This window comes from Phascolarctos cinereus, unplaced genomic scaffold (assembly GCF_003287225.1).
Source record: "Phascolarctos cinereus isolate Bilbo 61053 unplaced genomic scaffold, phaCin_HiC Scaffold_726;HRSCAF=1367, whole genome shotgun sequence".
NCBI lineage: Eukaryota > Metazoa > Chordata > Mammalia > Diprotodontia > Phascolarctidae > Phascolarctos > Phascolarctos cinereus.
Window position 1 is genome coordinate 181,240,715 of NW_027556098.1, and position 19,705 is coordinate 181,260,419.

Sequence of the window (19,705 nt, forward strand, 5' to 3'; positions counted from 1 at the left end):
TTTATTCATTATTATAACAGTTTCTTCCATTTCATATACTCAATGAGAAAATGTCCTGAGAAATTTTCATTGTATAGTAATTGTAATTGTAAGTAAGAAGACATTTACTTTATGAGCTCCAGTCAGACAGTCAATCTCAACTTCAGAGCAACTTGCTCCACAAACAAAATATGGATATGGATTACCTTCTTCCTTCTCCCAGTCCATATATGTCTGATAGTCCTTGAGAAGACAATGCCACATAAATCAGGATGGAAACAAAAAGAGAAAATTTTATCCCACTGGGGAAGAATCTTTTTTTACCTACCTGTGCTCTAGCACAATGTGGTCATCATGCTTTCTGTCAGATAATGCTCCCTAGGCAGCTCTCTCAAACAGTTGTTGCCTATAGGCACTGCTAACCTTCTCTTACTGTGGCTATGTGATACCCTTTCCTTACCTTGCTTCCACTGCAGGAGATTGAGCTACTGGTGGAAAAATCCCTTGGTTACAAAAAAAGGTGGTCAGGAGTTCTATGTATGGGGACAGTGAGAACAATCTTCCCTTAGAATGTAAATCTCCTAGGGTGTATAACTTGCTTGAGATATCTATGGAACCTCCACAATCACTGGAAAAAGCAAAAAAAAAAAAAAAAAAAAAAAAAAATATATATATATATATATATATATATATAATATTATATATATATATATATATATATATGCCTAGGGGCAGCTAGGTGGCACAGTGGATAGAGTTCTGGCCTTGGAGTCAGGAGGACCTGAGTTCAAATATGGCTTCAGACACACATTTACTACCTGTGTGACCCTTGGCAAGTCACTTAACCCCATTGTCTAGCCAAAAAAAAAAAAAAGAATTTTGAAACTGATTGTGTGACATGGGAGACACTAGCACAGGACCTGTCAGCATGGCATGCCCACATCAGGGAAGGTGCTGTGCTCTATGAGCAAAGCAGAAGTGAAGTAGCTCAAAAGAAACATGAGATGTGCAAATTTAGAGACTCCACCCCAAGTGTTCATATGGACTATTTGTGCCTGACTTGTGGTAGAGCATTCCAAGCTTGTATTGGTCTCATCAGCCACAGTTGAACACATTGTAACTTGACTCTAGCATAATGATGTCATTTTGGTCCTCCTCGAGAGTGAAGGACAACAACCAACCAAATTGACAAATGGTATTTTAATCATTGAGCACGTATTATTTTCCTGCTTTTGCTTACTCTACATTAATTAATAGAAGTCTTCAAATGTTTTTCAGATTTTGTCATATTTGCCAATTTTTATGTCACAATATTATTCCATTTCATTCCTGCTGCACAATTTGTTTAGCCATTCCCTACTGATGTATACCTACTTTGATTCCAGTTGTTTGTTCCCACAAAAAAAGTGTTAAATATATATGGGGCCCTGCTTTCTATCTTTGACTTGCTTGAGAATATATGTATGTATGCATGTATGTATGTATGTATGTGTGTGTGTGTGTGTGTGTGTGTGTGTGTGTGTGTGTGTGTGTGAGAGAGAGAGAGAGAGAGAGAGAGAGAGAGAGAGAGAGGGAGGAGGGAGGGAGAGAGAGAGTGTGTGTAAAATCAGTAGGAGCTCTGGTCAATCTATTTTCATTTTTGACACAGATTCCAAATTACTTTTTCAGAATTGTTGCAATAATTCATAACTTCACCAAACAATGTATTAGTGTCACTGAAGATTCTTGAGCTGGGCAATACCATGGGTAAATCTGAGTTTTAGAAAGATGATCTTGTCCACTATTGGACAATCAGATTGGACTGGAGTGGGTAGTGATTAGAAGCAAGAAACCTATTGTCTTATAATAGTCCGGGTGAGAAATTAGAGGTGATAAGGGCCTGAATAGTTGTGGCTCTGTGGGAAAAGAAAAGGATCTGAGACAAGTTATGGCATAGACATAGAATTGACAAGATGATGATTGGTTAGATATAGGAAGATCCAAGGATGACTCCAAGTTTACTAACTTGGGTGACAGGAAGGATGGTGATACCTTCAATAGAAATAAGGAAGTTTGCTTACAGGAATGGTTGCTTCAGTGGAGAAGATAATGAGTTCCATTTTGGAAATGTTGAGTTTGAGCTATTGCTATAATGTCTAGGTGGACATGTCTAACAAGCAATTGGTGACCCTAGACTGGAGCCCAAGAAAGATATTAGGGCTGGGTATATATTTTTGTATCATCTACATGAAAATGATTAAACCTATGGGAGTTGGTGAAATCACTGGGAGGTGGTATAGAGAGAAAAGAGAAGAGAATCCAGGATAGAGACTTGGGGAACACCCATACCTGGTGGGCAGGACACCTATAAAATGATCTAGTGGGGAAACAAAAAGACAGAAAAAGCAGTCAAGCAGGTGGGGGGAAAAGCAGTGAAGATCAGCATCACAAAAAAAAAAAACCAAGAAAGAATATCCAAGAACAGTATCAAAAACTACTGAGATCAGATAGGAGGATGGATGAGAAAAAGGGACATTTTGCCATTAAGGGATCTTTAGCAACTCTGAAAAAAGTAGATTTAGAATGGTGGGGATTATGATTCACATTTTTTAAAGAGTGACTGAGAAATGGAGGAATAGAATAATAACTTGAAGGGATGGTAGAGTTAAGTTTTTTTAAGAATAGAAGAGATCTCTATATATTTGTAAACAGAGAAGGTGCCAATATAAGAAGCAATTGACAGTGAAAAACTGAAAGGCATATAGTCATTCTGATGAATGAAAATATATTTCTAAAAGATATTTGTTACTCCTTTACTACCCACCATAACTCATTCTCAAAAATCCCATATTTAATTTCTTCCTAGTTTCAATTCCCCAGGCAAGTCCTATACTGAACTGATTGTGAGGATAGACAGGTACTATGTATGAAACTACCCTCACCTTTCTATTGATTCTATCTTGCAAGTTACCAATGACTTCCTTCTTACAAAATCCAGTGACCTTTTTGCAGTCTTCAACATTTTTCACCTCTATGCAGAATTCATAATTGTTGACTACTCACCTTTTGAAACTTTTTCTTCATTGGGTCTTCATAACACTACTCTAACTTGGTAATCTTTATACGTCTGATTGCTTCTTTTCTTTCTCCTCTTATTCCTGATGCCTCCCTAAATGTTTTAATTCTTGTAACTCTTGGTAAGTTGGATCTTCCCAAGGTTTTTTCCTTATTTTTCTACTCTACTTTCTGTATCTATTCCCTCACCAGAATTCATTCACACTTTTGTAGAGAACATATTTATTGAGATATAGCCCAAGTAGACACTCAAATCTGTTTTGGTCTGAAAGAAACTTCTATCTAGAGACAGAGTAAGGAAAGCTGAATCCAGAGATTGCTCCTTTCCTGACTAATGCTGTAGATGTGGAGGCTTCTGGGGAACAGAGACCATTTGCAGTGCCTGAAGGCAATGATAGACAGCCTGGACTATACACAAACTCGAGAGTAGGAATGCAGACCAATAGGTCTGATGTTACCAAGGGTTCAGAGCTGACAACAGTTTATGGCAAAAGAATCATCACCGTTTGGTTGTGGATCAAGAGAACGTATGAAACCCGAAGTGTAATGGTTAAAGAAGAGATTTCATGTAGGCAGACAATGCCTATTGTTGTAGCGCATAGTATGAACGTATTCAATATGTAACAATAGATAATGTCATATATTCTGGGTGTTATATTTCTTTCTTACATATGTTAATATGCTTATGTTTAGATATATATTATAGTCTATTATGTGAAACCATGTGCTATATATTACATATAAATTGTGCTGCTGGCCTACTGTATACAATGTTATCTATATGTGCTATATATTGTTTTTCTATATGTGCTTATGACTGCTGTATGTAACTCTAATGTGAAATATATGTTAGGTACTTGCATATGTTGTGAGATATGCAATGCAGCATCTGCCCCCAATGCTTCTTGATATTAGATTTTTGAAAGTAGAGTAATTAAGCAGTGGCCTTTTTCAATGAAAGAGTTGTAGGGATAGACAAGTACAAGAGCTAGTCTGATGAACAATTAAGCTTTCCAAGAAAACCAAGTTGTGTAAATTGAATTATATCAATGTAATCTATATTTGGAATTATCTTTGTCTTGATCAGAGTAGCTAAGTCTTTCACAACTTGTCATTTTTAAAGATATTACTGTCTTCATATAAAAATCTAATCACTTTGCATTAGTCCTTATAAATCCTCCCAGGTTTTCTTGAAACCATCCTGCTCATCATTTTCTAGAGCACAATAATATTCCATCACAATCATATATGACCACCCAATTGATGAGCATCCCCTCAATTTCCAATTCTTTACCTCCGCATTTGGAGCTACTATAAATAGTTTTGTACAAAGAGGCCCTTTTCTCTTTTCTTTGATCTCTTCAGGGTAAAGACTCAGTAGTGGTATCGCTGAGTCAAATAGTATACACATTTTTATTACTCTTTGGTTATAGTTCCAAATTGTTTTCCAGAATGGTTAGACTATTTCACAACTCTACCAACAATGCATTAGTGTCTTTTTTTTTCCATAGTCTCTCCAGTATTTATCATTTCCTTTTTTTGCCATATTAGCCAATTTTATGGGTATGAGGTAGTACCTCAGAATTTTTTTTAAATTTTCATGTCTCTAATCAAAGACGATTTAGAGCTTTTTTTCATATGATTATTGATAGATTTGATTTCTTTTGAAATCTGCCTGTTCATTTCCTTTGCTAATTTACCAATCAGGAAATGGCTTTTATTTTTATAAATTTTACTCAGTTTCCTATATATTTGAGAAATGAGATCTTTACCAGAGAGACATTTTTTTTAAAAATTCCATTTCCTGTTTTCCTTTTTATTTTGATCACATTGGTTTTGTTTGTGCAAAAACTTTTTTTAATTTCATGTAATCAAAATTATCTATTTTATTTCCCATGATCCTCCTTTTTTTTTGGTTATAAACTCTTTTCTTATCTATATACCTGACAGATATATTTTTCCATGCTCCCCTAATTTACTTATGATATTACCTTTTATGTCTAAATCACTTACTTATTTTTGCCTTATTTTGATATGGTGTGAAATGTTGGTCAATGCCTAATTTCTTCCAAACTTCTCTCCAGTTTTCCCAGCAATTTCTGTGAAACGATGAGTTATTGCCCCCAAAACTTGGATCTTTGGATTATAAAACACTTGATTACTATCATCATTTAATATGCTACAACATGTACCTAATCTATTCTGCTTTTCTACCACTTTATTTCTTATCCTGTATCAGATTGTTTTTACAATTGCCACTTTGTGATATAGATTGAAATCTGGTACTGCTAGGCCACTAACTGTCACATCTTTTTTCATTGATTCCCTTGATATTCTTGAACTTTTTACCTTCCAGGTGAATGATATTATTTTTTTCTAGCTCTGTGAAATAATTCTTTGGTAGTGTGATTAGTATGGACTAAGTAAATTTATTTAGATACAGTTATCATTTCTATTATATATGCTTGACCTAACCATGAGTAATTACTATTTCTCCAAATGTTTAGATCTGTCTTTGTGTGCAAAGTGTTTCATAGTTATGTTCCTGTTGTCCCTGGATTTATCTTGGCTTACAAACTCTGAAGAATTTTATATTGTCTGCAGTCATTTTAAGTGGAATATCTCTCTCTTCTTTCTAGTTTTTAATGTGTAATATACGGAAATGTTGATGACTTATTTGCATTTATTTACATCCTACAACTTTGCAAAAGTTGTTGATTATTTCAACTAGTATTTTACTTGATTCTCTAGGATTCTCTAAGTATGTCATGATATCATCTGCAAAGAGTGATAATTTTGTTTCCTCATTGCCTATTCTAATTTTCAATTTCTTTTTCTCCTTATTGCTATAGCTAACATTTTTAGCACAATGTTGAATAATAAAGGTGATAATGGGTATCCTTGCTTCACCCCTGATCTTATCAGAAGGTTTCCAGCTTATACCCATTATAGATAATGTTTGCTGATGGTTTTAGATAAATATCACCTATCATTTTAAGAAAGGCTCCATTGATTCCTATCCTTTCTAGTGTTCTTAATAGGTATGCTTGTTGTATTTTGTCAAAAGCATTTTCTGCATCTATTGAAATAATCATATGAATTCAGTTCTTTTTTGTTATTGATATGGTGGATTATTCTGACAGTTTTTCTAATATTAAACCAGCCCTGCATTTTTGGTATAAATCCTCCCAGGTCATAGTGCATGATCCTCATGATATATTGCTATATTCTCCATGCTAGTATTTTATTTAAAAAATTTACATCAATACTCATTAGGGAAATTGGTCTATAATTTTTTTTCTTGGTTTTGGCTCTTCCTGGTTTAGGTATCAGCACTGTCGAAAGTTAAGTTAACTCAGTTACCCATAGTTCCCTAGCTGTCCTTATCAAATAGTGTTGGAGGAATTGCTGATGGGAAAGGAGATACCAAGTCTTCAGTTTTTTAATTACTTGTTCTTTGTCTCATACCCCACCTACAAATTGTCACTTTCTTGCTAACTTGCTAACAGGAAAGAACTAAGATTCAAGAGCCCAACCTTTTGTGTTGAGAAGGACCCATCTGGATTGTCTTAAAGTTATTTCTTAGAAGCTGTTCCCACCTTGAAGCCATTGTTGATCTTCAGTAATCAGCCCATCAATGTGTTAATACTTTGATGTACTTATAATAAATTTTTAAATTCTCTCTGTCCTGGGTTTTGCCTCATTAATCAGGGTGAAAATCAAAATGAAGAATTTTCCTTTCAACAGCACCATATTTGTGTTATAAAAGGAATTTGGTAGGACTACTTCTTTGTCTATTTTCCCAAATAGCTTATGTAGAAGTGGGATTAAATGTTCCTTAAATGTTTGGTAGAATTCACTTGTAAATCTATCTGGCACTGGGGATTTTTTCTTAGGAATTACACTGAATGGCTTGTTCAATTTATTTTTCTAAGATTGAGTTATTTAAGTATTCTATTTCTTCTTCTGTTAATCTGGGTAATTTATATTTTTGTAGATATTCATCCATTTTATTTAGATTGTCAAATTTATTGGTATATAATTAGGCAACATGTCTCCTAACATTTTTTTTCTCCTTCAAAAATTTAGATGCTATGCCATTTGATGCATATATGTTTATTACCTCATTGTCTTCTTTCAGCAAAATATAGTTTCCTTCCTTATCTCTTTTAGTCATATTTGCTTTTGCCTTTGCTTTGTGTGATATCATGATTGCTACCCCTGCTTTTTTTGTTTCTTTGTTTCAGCTGAAGTATAATATATTCTGCTCTAGCCCTTTATTTTTACTCTGTGTGTATCTCTGTGCTTCAGATGTGTTTATTGTAAATAAGATGTTATAGGATTCTGGTTTTTAATCCATTCTGCTATCCATTTCCATTTTATGGGTGAGTTCATTCAGTTCACATTTATAGTTATAACTTCCCTCCATGCTATTTTTCCCTTGTTTATAATTCTCTCTCTTACCCCTACCCTGTCCATTCTCACAAATGTTTTACTTCTGATCACCATATCACCCAGTCCACCCTCCCTTCTATTATACCAGTCCCTTCTTACTTCCTCATGGAATAAGAGAGATTTCTGTATTCAACTGTGCCTCGAGTGCCTGCGTCCACGGCCGTGGTCTGATGCTGGCAGAGTGTGAAGAGAGAAAGAATCATGGGCCAGGTGGAAGATGTGAAGAACAAACTTTGTTTATTGATCTGAGGGCTCAGGCTTATATAGTACTGGACCAAGCAATAGTAACATTATTTTCCATGAAAAGCACAAACCTAATTAAGTGATTTCCTTACTTCCTTGTACCTTGTCTGTTACTTTCTTTCCTGCGTCCTGTCCTGTACCCTTTCCGTTTCCTCCCTTCCTGCAACCTGTTCTCAGGAGACAGAACAGGGGGGTGGTGAGCCAACATCCTGTTAGGCTTAGTACAAACTACAGGTAAGACTGGGCTGGCCTAAGCCCTCCAATTCCCCAGAGCTGGGCCTCTACACAACTGAGTATGTATGTCATTCCTTCTTTGAACCAATTCTGATAAGAGTAAGGGTTAAGCTTTGCCTGCTGCAAATCTTTCTCATCCCTTTATTTTGTTGTGGGGTTTTTTGGATATCATCCTACCAAAGTCACCTTACATCGGCACCCTTTCTCTATGTAAACTCCTTCTAATTGCCCTTATAGTATTATCTTGCCATAGTAGGGATTTAGTTTAAACGGGCTTTATACTTTGTTAAAGGCTTTCTCTGCATCTTTTGAAATAATCATCTGATTTGGGGATATTATTGTTTTTAATATAATTAATTGTGTTGATTTTTTCTTCTAATGCTGAGTCATTATAGTATCTTTGGTATAAATCCAACTTGTTTAAATTGAATGATTTCTTGGGTTAATTGCTGCAGTCTGTATGACAGGATTTTATTTAAAGTTTTTGAATTAACATTTATTGATGATATTGCTCCATAGCTTTTTTACTTTGCTTCATCCTCTGGTTTAGGTATTAAAAGTAAATTTGTCAGGGCAGCTAGGTGGCACAGTGGATAAAGCACTAGCCCTGGAGTCAGACCTGAGTTCAAATCCAACCTCAGACACATAACACTTACTAGCTGTGTGACCCTGGGCAAGTCACTTAACCCCCCATTACCTAGCGAAAAAGAAAAAAAAAGGTAAGAAAAGTATATTTGTCTCTTGCTTTCTTGTTCAGCTTTTGATAATAATTTGTGTAATAATTGTAGTAACTTTTTCAAAGGTTGATAGATTTTCCTATAAATCAATCAGATCCAGGGGTTGCTCTTTTGTTTTGAAAGTTTTGGGTTTTTTTTAAATTTTTGTTTTTGGTATTTTCTTTATAGCTAGTTCTATTTCTTTTTGAGACTGTATTATGTAAAACTTTATTTGGCTTCTGTTAATTTGGGTATTTTATATTTTTGAAGGTATTCCTTTATTTCTTTTGTATTTTATTAGTTTTATTAGCATATAACTTATTCATAGTAGGTTCCACTATTTGTTTGTGTTCTGATTTTGTCATGATTTTACCTTATTCATTTGATATTTTGTCGATTTTATTTTCTATCCTTTTTTCAATTGAGTTGGCTGAAGGTATATCAATTTAGTTAATTTTTTCAAAGAACTAGATTTTAGTTTTACTTATTTATCTTTTTTGTTTCCATTTTATCTATATTTCCAATAATTTTCATGATTTTTTCTACTATACCTACTTAGGGGGTTTTTTTTTGGCTTTCTAATTTTTTCCAATGTATATTTAGCTCATTAATCTCCCTTTCTGTTTTGTTAATGTATATTTGTATAGATATGATTAACTGCTTTAATTTTGGCATGTTGTTTCATCATTATCACTGTCTTTCACATAATTACTATTTTTTCTATTAGTTATTCTTTGACCCATTATTTGTGATTTCATTATTGTCTCCATTTGTATATGTTTTTATTTGTGTTCCATGAAGTAATACTATTTTTATTGTTATGCTAGATAAAGGATGTGCCTACTATTTCTGCTGTTTACATTTATTTATTTTTAAAGTGTATTTTTTCAATTAACAATATATCCTCATTGAGAAGTTTTTTAAACTTAAAAAAAAAAACCCACTAGGTACATAGCTGCACAGACCAGCCAAATAAATTCTCACGTAGTTATGTATCTTACCCTACAGGAAAGTAGAGGGGAAGGGAATAAGGGAGGGCATATTGGTAGAGGGGGTAATCAGAAGCAAACGCTTCTGATGAGGGACAGAGTTAAAAGAGAGAATAGAATAAAAGGGGGACGGGATAGGATGAAAGGAAATATAGTTAGTTTTTCACAAATTGACTCCTATGGAAGTGTTTTGTGTGACTACACATGTATAACCTGTGTTGAGTTTCTTGCCTTCTCAATGAGGGTGAGTGGAGAGGGAGAAAGGGATAAATTTGGGACCCAAAGTTTTAAAAACAAGTGTTAAAAATTGTTTTCACATGCAACTGGGAAATAAGATATACAGGCAATGGGGTATAGAAATCTATCCTGCCCTACAGGAAAAGAGAAGGGGAAGGGAATAAGAGCAGGGGGGGAGGTGATAACAGGGAGGGCAGATTAGGGGAAGGGTTATTCAGAGTGCACGCTATCTTGAGGGGGGAAGGGGCAAGAATGGGAGAAAATTTGGAAGTCAAAATCTTGTGGAAGTGAATGTTGAAAACTAAAAATAAACAAATTTAAAATGTTTAAAAAATAAATAGTCTCATGGGGGAAAAAAGAGTTTTGAAAGGAGCTAAGACATAAATACTTGTAATGCTTTGAAGGACAAACTGCATCAAAGGGAGCAGAACTCTTCAGTTTGTCTAAGAAGGAACTGAACATCAAGAATCAAAACAATGGCTTGCTGCCTTATGCCAGGGCTTGGCCTCTCCTCAGAATGCCGTGACTCCTGGAATTTCTATCTTTAGCCCAATGATGCATATGGTACAGGACTGACTCTCCAGCCTGTCCAAAGCACAAGCAGTCTTCTTATTCTAAAAGCCCAGCGGCGGCAGCTGCTGCAGGAAGCTACCCAGCAGTCCACGCCTCATGGCTAAACGCCACAGCTCTTCCCTTCACAGACTCTTACCACAGCACCTCTGCTGGGCACCACACCCTTGGAACCTTCCCCAGTAACACCTATGACCCCCATTACACCAGCCACACCTGTGTCTGAAAGCTCTGGAGTTGAACCACAGCTAAAGAACATTGAATCCACAGTCAACCTTGGTTGTAAACTCAACCTAAAAAATTATTGCACTTCATGCCCAAAATGCTAAATACAATCCCAAGCATTTTGCTTCAGTCATCAAGAGAATAAAAGAGCCAAGGACCACTGCTCTTGTTTTCAGTTCTGGGAAGACATTGTGCGAAGGAACTAAAAGTGAAGAACAGTCCAGATTAGCATCCAGGAAATATGGCAGTTGTACAAAAATTGGGCTTTCCAGTTAAGTTCTTGGATTTTAACATTAGAAATAGGGTGGGGAGTTGTAATGTGAAGTTTCTCATAAGATTAGAAAGGCTAGTACTGACACATCAGCAATTTAGCAGTTATGAGCTAAAGTTATTTCCTGGCCTAATCTACAGGATGATCAAGTCCGGAATTGTCCTGCTTATTTTTGTTTTGGGAAAATTTGTGTTAACTGGTGCTAAGGTAAGAGCAGACATACAGAAAGTATTTGAAAACATTTCCCCTATTCTAAAAGAATTCAGGAAAACTATGTAACTTTTTTCACATTTGTATTTTTTTTTTTACCAAGTTGTCTTATTACAAGGGGTTATTGTGTATGGCACAAAAGTGAGATGGACTTTCAGTTGCAAATTAAAACAATAAAATACTTTTCTAGTGCCATTTCCTGGCATTGTTGAAGAAATTATTATTTCTGAAGAAGAACATCTATTCAGCATTACTCTGAGTTGCTTTTATGGGGCTGTTTTGGAACAGCACTGTCCATTTATAGATTTTGAACACTTTTATCCTCAATTGAAATTCACAAGTTGGTTTACAAGGCAAAAACTATGTTACTAAGTATTAAAAACTACTTCCACTGTTGGGGGGTTTTGGTTCAAACTTTTATCCATAAACTATAATTTTTACATTTCTACCATAAAATGAAACCATTTTAAAAGTGTTTATTTCTGATTTATAACTTAAAAGGGTTTTGTTTTTGTTTTGTGCCACACATTCCCTTTCCAGTGTTGCAGGACAAATTAGGTAAATTAATAGAAAAAAGCTTGGCTATATATTTTCTTCTTTTCACACCAGGACTGTCATATTTCCTCAGAGCACTCTATACAATAAATGCCATTTATACAAAAAAAATTATGAATATGAAAAATTCAGAGGAATTTTGGAAGGTTTATATAAATTGTTGCAGAGCAAAGTAAGCAAGATCAGATAATGTTACACATTAAACACAACAATGTTAAAGAAAACCACTGAAAAGCTTCAGAACTCTGATTAATGATCTGATACTGAAGTATGCCTCCTTCCCCTTAGAAGAGATAAGGTGGACTAGAGGTGTAGCCTGAGACATTTATTTTCAGATTTGGTTGATGTGTTGATTTGTTTTCTTTGAGTTTACTTATTTCTTACAAAAGATGGCTATTCTGATGGGTGAGAGTCACTGAAAACCAATAAAAATATGGAGGGGGGAGAGAAAGATGCACCAAAAAAGCATATTCAAAAAGCATATTCTTAAATTCAAAAGAGAATCACATTCTCTGTGACAGTTTCCAGTTAAGATGATTGAGTAAGAGTGTACAAGGGAACTGGACCCCTCATGTGCCTCTATTTGAATAATAGAAAAACTAATGAGAAGAAAAAATGGCTTAAAACTATAAATAATAATAAAAATGATCCAAAAATAAAATGAGCAAAATGAGAAAGGAAAAATACTGCTTAATATTTGAACTACTAAAACACTGTAAGCAAACACAGATGAAAAAAGGAAATGGTGTAATATATTCCAAGACATTCACAAATAGAACAATTTTAAGAATTCAAGGAAAAAATTAATGTGAATAAAAATGATTACAAGAATAAGTAAAGGGGGAGTATAGGAAATGCAAAAATCATGAAAAATTAGAATTAAAAATGCTTGAGTGTGGGAAAATAATGAAAAAAGATGGTTTTAAAGAAAGATGGAAAGAAATTATAGATTTAATGAATCAATTTATTTTAATCAATAATCAACTCCTGCCTACAAAAAAAAAGGAGAAATTAGACCTGAATGAATTAAGTTCAGAAGAGAAGATTTCAAGGGATAGACTATCAGGGTAGTGGCAGGGTAGAAGAATGGAAGCAAATTAAAACAAGCCAAGTGGACAAAACTCAAAGATAAAGTTTGCCCTGTTCCTGAAAAATAGAGAATGTCTCATTTTTTATTCTTAGATCCTAGCTTGGAGACTGGCACTGAATAAGCACTTAATATATGTTTATTAAAAGAATTAATTTTTTTTTCTAGGTTCATAGATTTAGAGCTGGAAGCGACCTTGATTTATCATTTTGCAAATGGGCAAACCAAGGCCCAAAGAGTTTAAGTGATTTGCTCAGTCATCCAGATAGCAAATATCGAAGCAGAGATTTGAGACCAGGTCCATTGATACCAAAGCCTAATTTTCCTTCTTTTTCAGAAAGTTTTATTGATTTTTTTTAACTCCTGTGATTAAATTACTTCTCCAAGTAGTTATCTTTTAAACTCTCACAATTTGGAACTCAACTTTCCAACTCTAGCACAGTCTTTGTAGAACATTTATCCTTCCTCCAACACAGTAGCATCTCCTCAATAAAATGGAAGTGATAATAAAAATATTAAATGATTCATGCTGACATGACCCTTTGAGGACCATAAAGCACTTTCTATATCAACATTAGTTAACTTTAGAACTCTGGTGAGAAATCAGTGATACAAAATGAAATGCTGCATGTAAGGAGAAATTTCAACACGAGCATTTGCATGCTAAATGATGTTCTCTATTGTCTAACCCAAATCAGTAAAAGGAGGTGGAGGCATGGGTAGCAACCATTAAATAGCAACCATAGAACAACATCTCAAGAAAAAAAAATATATGAAACAATAGTCAGCAGCATCTGGAACTGTTTCTGCATAGATTTCCTTAAAATCATTTTCCTCCCCTGACTTAGAAAGACTGCTCCAGAGATTGTTTTACAAGCCTCATCTAGACCTGTGGATTTGGTTACCCATGAAGTGTGGCTCAGTCTCCGTTAGCAATATATCCATCCTCTCAAGTTAAAACGGCCACCATTGTCCCTTTCCCCAGGAGATGAGATAGAGTGGAAAGACCACTGGATATGGAAGTTAGAGTACATGAGACTGAATCCTGGGTCTGCCACTTGCTTCCTGCCATTTAACATCTCTGGGCTTTGTTTCCTTATCTGCAAAATGAGAGCATCAAGATGACCTCTAAGGCTCAGGTCCAAATCAATGATCCTATGATCTTTCAGGCTATCTTTGTTTCCTCTAATTACATTTCAACCACACAGCTGGCAAAGATTTGACAGGCTCAAGGGGAAGAGAGGCAATGTAACAGAAGACTTAAACTCAAATTCCGTCTCTAATTCTGACCAATTTACCCCAAGCAGGTTATTCCAGTAAGGCTCTCTGAGCCTCAGTTTCTTCCTTTATGCAAAAGACAGAGGAAACATCTGTAAGCCAGTAAGTCCTAGGAAGATGGTTGAGGCACTTAGAAGTTAAGCTACTTGTCCAGGGTCACATGGCTAATGTTAGAGATATAACCAGAATACAGGCCTTCTTGAATCCAAACCTAGAACTTAATTCCTCTGCTGCACTGCCTCTTCCTCTCCTACTGTATGGGCCCTTTTTCAGAATAAAGCTTTTAAATGCATAAATTAAAATACGTGGGATTACAAAGGAAAACAAAGGTTACTGAACATAAAGATGCATTTTTTTTCTCAATCAGGTTCATGGACCCTATGATATCTATTAGTCCTGTTATGAGTGATATTACAAGAATTTTTTTTCCTTTTTTTTATTCAGGTCCCAACACCATTCCTCCCAAAAATTTTGGTTAATATTTTCCTCAATATTATTAACTGACCAAAACCTGTCCCATGGAATGTGAAAGTTTATGTAGAGCTTTAAACATTCTTTAGATAAAAATCCAGAGGAAGAAACTCAACTGTTCCTGACTCTTTAGGAATGTGTAAATCTTGCACCTCAATCAGCTTATTTGATAATCTTCTAAATGTAATTTAATCTATAACTGACAGATTACCTATATAGAGAGTTTGTCTGATGAAGTTTGTTTACTTGGGGGAAATATGAGATTATGATTTTGTTTAACTAGGGTTGTTCAACTTATATGACATTGTAGGGAATATAGGATTATGGATCTATTTTTTCTTTAACTTTTATGGCTTTTGTGCTCTCCTTTGTAATGAGAAGCAAGGTGGTTGCTTATCCCTGTAGGAAACCTTGGGTAGTGAGTAGCTTCCCATGGAAATCAGAGGTACTGGTGGACAGCAGGGAATTTATCCTATCATACCTTAAATTGGGGACAACGATTCAAGGGATTTGCATGTGATCCTCGCTTCCTTTTCCTTGTATACTTATCATATTTGGTTTGTGTTATGTCTAGTGATTTCTGATTGGATCAAAAGTTCCTATCTCTGGTCTTTATATTTATCCAGTTTATATTTTTGGATTAGGATAGAACAGTTCTAGGGATGAGGAACTTGTTGGAACTAATTCTTAGAGATTGTCTTCAAGGCTGCTTTAGCCCAGGAGCTGAGAACTCTGTCACTGTCATCCAATTGTTGCTCAAACTGCTCTGACTCTCTACCTGAGTTGCTTTGCACAATTAACAGAGAACCAGGTCCTAAGCACCCTAAGGCAATTTTCTTTTTATATACAAAGATAGTATACAGAACAATCACTTGGGGCAGATCCAAAATGGTAGAGTAGAGAAAGCATTCAGCCGAGCTTTTTCAACAATCCAAACAATTTTTAAAACACCTCAAATTGAATTCTGGAGTGGCAGAGCCAACCAAAGTTCTGAGTGAGACATTCATTCTTCCAGCCCAAGACAACATGGGAGATCAGAAAGAGAGATCTGTGACATGGATGTGGAAGTTAGACTAGAATACACATGGATGAAACACCAGTGGTGGAACTACACGGTGATTACAGAAGAAGCAGCAGTTTTTGGAGCTCTCAAACAAGAGATAGTAATGGTACCCAGTAATTGGTCAGATAAAGATTACAGGGTACCCATGTGCTAGCACTAGATGTAGAACCAACCTCTGTTTGGTAATTCCATTGCCTACACCCATTTTTGAGTCATAGTTCAAGGGCAAAGAGGGAGTTCTGTCAAGAGGGAACAGGGGCACTGAGGAGCAATATCCCTTTCAGTACAAAGACCTTGAGGAATACTACTGATTGTGTACACAAAGGAACAAGGGAACCTGAGGAGCAGTATTGCTTCAGGTCCCAAGGAGCAGGGGCCCTGAGGAACAGTATCAATTACAATCTCAGGAGATCGTGGGCCCTTCCTGTGTAAAGGCCAAAGCACAAATAAAAAGAGCAGTGACCACACATCTCCCCAGATCATAATACCTTGGAAACAACAAAAACTTCCAAATGCCCAGAACTAGATTGAAACCAGCAGAGCAAAACAGCCTGATACTTAGGACACTACCCCACCCCCACCATCCTGGGAGTAGAGTCCAAATTTAAAGTCAATTCAAAGTCAAGAAATGATCTGGAAAATTGGGCAAACAACAAAAAAAGAACTTGACATAAAAAGAAACTATGTTGACAGGGAAGATCAAAACACAAATTGAGAAGGTGATAATGATAACATGATAAAAACAGCTACAAGAAAAGCCTCAAAAAGAAATGTGAATTTATCACAAGCCCAACAATTCTTAGAAGAGGTAATTTTTTTTTCAAATTCAAATAAGAATGGTAGAGGAAAAACTAGATAAAGAAATGACACCAAAGGAAGAAAATTAAGAAAAAGACAATTAACAGCCTTGTAAAAGGGGTACAAAAAAAAGACACTGAAGAAAATGACACCTTAAAAAAAATAGAATTGGCCAAATGGGAAAAGAGGTACAAAAGCTCACTGAAAAAAAATAATTCCTTAAAAAGCAGAAATGGGCAAATGGAAGTTAATGATTCCATGAGATATCAAGAAAAAGAAAATGAAGTCCAAAATGAAAAAAATGAAAGAAAACATGAAATATCTCATAAGAGGAATAATTAAACTAAAAAATAGATCAGGAAGAGATGATTTAGGAGTTTTTTGGATTACCTGAAAATCATGATCAAAGAAAGATCCTAGATATCATATTTCAAGAAATTCTGAAGGAAAACTGTCCTGATGTTTTAGATCCAGAGGGCAAAATAAAAATTAAAATAATCCACTTCCTAAAAGAGATTCCAAAATGAAAACTTCTAGGAATATTATAGCTAAATTCTAGAGAAAATATTTCAAGTAGCCAGAAAAAAAGCTATTCAAATACCATAGAGCCACAGTTAAGATCACACAAGATTTAGCAACTACCACATTAAAGAAACAGAGGGCTTGGAATATGATATTCTGGAAGGCAGTGGAGCTCAGATTAGAACCAAGAATAATTTACCCAGCAAAACTGAATATAACCCATCAAAAATGGACATTTAATGAAAGCTTTTCAGGCATTCCTAATGAAAAGACCACAGCTGAATAGAAAATTTGACTTTGACATACAAGACTCAAGACAAGCATAAAAAAGGTAAACATGAAAGAGAAATCATAGGGGACTCAATAAATTTAAACTGTTTGCCTTTCTATATAGGATGATGATACATGCATCTTCTAAGAAATTTATCATTATTAGGTTAGTTAGAAAGATTCTACATAAAAAGAAGGTGCAGGAGTAAGTTGATTATGTTGGGATGATGTAAAAAAATCTATAGGCAAGAAAGGAAAAATGCTATGGGAGAAGAGGGAAGGGAGAGGAAGAAGAGGGAAAATTGTTTCATATAAAAGAGGTGTGCAAGAAAGAGCTTTTATAATAGAGGGGGAAATGATTTGGGGAGGACAATGTTTGAACCTCACTCATATCTAAGAAAAAAAATACACACACACACACACAAACACACACACACAAAATCAACTGATAAAAGAAATCTTCCCAACAGGGAAGGAGGAATGGAAGTAAATATAGGAAAGGGAGAGGTAACAAAAGGGAGGACAGATAAAAGAAAGAGGTCATCAGAAGCAAAACAGACTTTAGATGAGGGACAGGATAAGAAGAGAGTAAAAATATACCTAATTAAAAGGAATAAGGAGGGAAACTGCATCTTGCTAAAAGGCACCATAGAAAATGAAGTTAAATCAGTACTATACATAATATCTGTACCATAGCATCCAAATTCTTAAAGGAAATGTTAAATAAATTGCAGAAGGAAATAGACAGAAAGAGTCCGACCCAATTCCTTTTACAATACAAATGTAGTTTTGATCCTAAACCAGGGAGGGCAAAAACAGAGCAAGAAAACTATAGATCAATTTCCTTAATGAATACTAATGCTAAAAATTTAAATAAAATGCTAGCAAAGAGATTACAGCAATATATCACGAAGATGATACACTATAACCAGGTGGAATTTATACCAAGGATGCAGGGCTAATTGAATAGTAAGAAAAATATAAGCATAATTGACCATATCAACAACAAAAAAAAAAACAACAAAAGTCACATAATTATATCAAGATGCAGAAAAAGCATTTGACAAAATACAACACCTGTTCTTATTAAAAGCACTAGAAAACATGAGAATCAATGGAATCTTTCTTAAAATGATAAGTAGTAATCTATCTGAAACCAAGAGCAAGTATTATCTCTAATAGGAATAAAATTCCCAATCAGATTAGGGCTAATTGATGGTGTAATAAAATGAATGCTGTACCTAGAGTCAGGAAGATCTGAGTTCAAATCCAGCCTCAGGCACTTATTAGGTGTTTGACCCTGGGCAAGTCACTTAAACCTTTTTGCTTCTGTTTCCTCATCTATAAATTGAACTGGAGAAGGAAATAGCAAGTATCTTTGCCAAGAATACCCCAGATGGGGTCATAAAGAGTTGAGCACAATTGAAACAACTAAACACCAACAAAAAAGATGTCCATTATCACTGTTATTATTCAGTATCATAAAAGAAATGCTAGTTATAGCACTAAGACAAGTAAAAGAAAATGAGTAAATAAAAATAAGTAATAAGGAAACAAAACTAAAATTCTTTGCAGATGGTATAATTATTACACTTGGAGAACCCTACAGAATTGACAAAAAAAAATTAGTGAAATAATTAACAACTTTAACAAAATTGCAAGATCTAAAATGGATCCAATAAATCATCAGAATTTCTATATACTACCAACAAAATTCCACAGCAAGAGATAGAAAGAGAAATTACACTTATAATAATGACAGACAATATAAAATTCTTTGGGGTCTACCTGCCAAGACAAACCCAGGGATCAAATGAACACATTTACAAAACATTTTTCACACAACTAAATAATTAGAAAAATATAAATTGTTCATGGGAAGACTAAGACAATATAATAAAAATGACAATTGTACCTAAATTAATTTACTTATTCAGTGTCATACTAATCAAACTACCTAAGAACTAGAAAAAATAGCAACAAAATTGATCTGGAAGAACAAAAAGTCTAGAAAATCAACAGAATCCATGAAAAAAAATGTTAAGGAGGTAGCCTACCAGCACTAGATTTCAAATTATATTAGGGTGAGGAAATTATCTAAACAATATGGTATTGGCTAAGAAATACAGTGGTAGATCATCAGAATAGATTAGGTACACAATATACAGTAGGAAATGACCATAGTAATCTAGTTTGTGATTATCTCAAAGATCCAAGCTTTGAGGGTAAAAATTCAATAAACTTCCCTTTTATATACTGCAACAAAACAATGAATCCAAAGTGAAAGGGGAAAAAAAGGATAAGGAAAACATCTTCTCTGCATATATCAGATATAAACTTGGCAACCAAAATTCATAAGGAATTGGCGCAATTTTAAGTAGTGTTCATTCCCAAAAGACAAATAGTAAAGTGAGTCAAACAGGCAGTTTATGAATGATAAAACGTAAATTGTTCATAACCACGTGAATTCCTGCTCTT

At 34.8% G+C, this 19,705-nt stretch overlaps 1 pseudogene; it reads left to right on the top strand.

Annotated features, from left to right (window-relative positions):
* Positions 1–3,465: 3,465 nt before the first annotated feature.
* LOC110207139 (TATA-box-binding protein pseudogene) lies at positions 3,466–11,252 on the top strand (annotated as a pseudogene).
* Positions 11,253–19,705: the final 8,453 nt, after the last annotated feature.